The following is a 2,286-nucleotide window of genomic DNA, read 5'->3' on the forward strand; positions in this document are numbered from 1 at the left end:
ATAGCAACTTCCAAATACACAAGACGGTATTATTAACTACAGTCACCATGCTGTAGACTCTGTCCCTATCACTTACTTATTTTATTCCTGGAGGTTTGTACTTTTTGACCCTTGTTGCCCATTTGCTAATATTTTGTTAATGATTTTTATATCTAGGATTAGGAGGGATGTTGATCTGTAGGGGTTTTTTTGTAATTTCTTTGAATGTTTTGTTATAAAGGTGACGCTAGCATCTTAGAATAAGTTGTGCAGCGATCACTTCTATTTTCTGAAAAAAAAAATTCGTGTAAGGTAAGTTTTTGCTTCATGAAATTTTTCATAGGCTTCACCATTGACACCACTGGGACCTAGATTTGTCTCAGTGCAATAGTTTTAGATAACAAATTTGATCTTTAATACATATAATAGGGCTATTCAGATTTTCTGTTTTATCTTTTGTCATTTTTGGTAAGTTGTATTTTCCAAGAAATTTGTCCATTTGTCTAAGTTTTTTTAATGTGTTGGCAAAAAAAAAAAGATGCTTATAGTATTTTCTTATTTTCCTTTTAATTTTTGAAGGATCTGTGATTGGTAATCCCCCCTCATCCCTGCTATTAGTGATTTGTGTTCTCTCCCTTTCTTTCATCAGTCTCATTAAAAGTTCATCAATTTTGTGGATCTCTTCAAAGGACCAGCTTTTAGATTTGTTAATTTTCTCTATTGTCTGTTCTCTTTCAATGTCTTATTCTCTTCTCTTTGTAATTTCCTTCCTTCTACTTGCTTTATTCTTACTCTGCTCTTGTTTTCCTAGTTTCTTAATGTGGGATATTAGTCTGTGATTTTAGATCTTTCTTCTTTCTTAAGTGTATAAATCTATAGATTCCTTCTTGAGATTGCTTGCTCTGCCTCCTGTAAACTTGAATTCATTATCATTCAGTTCAAAGTATTTTCTAGTTTCCTTTGTGATTTTGTCTTCGGCCCATGAATCTTTTAGAGATATGCTATTCCATGTGCTCACTTCGGCTGCACATATACTAAAGTTGCAACCACACAGAGAAGGTTAACTTGGCCCCTGCACACGGATGACATGCAAATTCAGGAAGCATTACGTGTTAAAAAAAAAAAAAAAAGAAATATGCTATTTCATTTCCAGGTATTCATGGTTTTTCTGGATCTCTTTTTATTATTAATTTCAGTTTAATTCTATTGTGGTCAGCGAATACACTTTGTATGATTTGAATCCTGTATAATTTATTGAGACTTGTCTTGTGGCCCAGCACGCGATCTATCGTCATGAATACACCATGTGCGTTTGTGAAGAATGCATAGTCTACCGTTGTTGGATGCAGTGTTCTATAAATATCAGTGACATCAAAGGGGTCAACAGTGGTGTTCAGATAGTCTGTGGCTCTCCTGAATGTTTTTTTGTCCAGTTGTTCTATCAATTTCTGGAAGAGGAGTGTTATATGTAAAATACTGTAATTGTGGAATTATCTATTTCTTCCTTTCATTCTGTCAATGTTCGCTACATGTATTTTGAGATTCTATTGTTGACATGCATACTTATAACTGTTGTGTCTTTCTGATAAACTGTTCCTTTTATCATTATGAAATATCCCATTTGTTTCTGGTAACTTTCTTGTCTTGAAGCCTATTCTATGTAATATTTAAAATAATGATTTCGTTCTTCTTATGCACACAGTTTGCATGGCATGTCTTTTTCCCATCCATTTACTTTTAATCTTTACGTGTCTTTATATTTAAAGTATGCCTTTTCAGGAAGAACATATTTTTATCCACTCTGTTTATATTTGTCTTATAATTGGAGTGATTATACCGTTAACATTTAATATAACAATAATTTAATATAATAATAAAAATAATTAACGTTTAAAATAATAAATAAAATAATGTAATAATAATATGGTAATATAATAATTACCATAATATTTACTAGAATATCAAAATAAATCATTAACATTTAATATAATAATAATAATAATTTGTTTGGAGTTAGTCTACCATTGTATTATCAGTTTTTCTTGGTCTAATTTTTCTTCTTTTTTTAATATCATTTCCACTTTTTTGCCTTCTCTTTGATTCTTTGAATATATTTAGCATTTCATTCTAACTTACCAGTTGGCTTTGGCTGAATTTCTTTTTCTAAGCAGCTACTCAAGGGATTACAAAAAACAGACCTAGCCTGGGCTCTGTGTCTCCCCATGCAATCTGGCCCACAGGGTCTACGTTTTTTGGTTCCTGGCCAGAAAGACAAGGTTTCTAGCAGAGATTTAGCTGCCAGGGCTG

General features: G+C 32.1%; 1 non-coding gene across 1 annotated transcript; it reads left to right on the forward strand.

Moving 5' to 3' along the window:
• Positions 1-989: 989 nt before the first annotated feature.
• Positions 990-1,096, forward strand: LOC121104314. Its single transcript, XR_005836611.1, has one exon. It is a non-coding gene; the product is annotated as a U6 spliceosomal RNA (small nuclear RNA).
• The last annotated feature ends 1,190 nt before the right edge of the window (positions 1,097-2,286 follow it).

Source organism: Ursus maritimus, unplaced genomic scaffold (assembly GCF_017311325.1).
Source record: "Ursus maritimus isolate PB19 unplaced genomic scaffold, ASM1731132v1 scaffold_20, whole genome shotgun sequence".
NCBI lineage: Eukaryota > Metazoa > Chordata > Mammalia > Carnivora > Ursidae > Ursus > Ursus maritimus.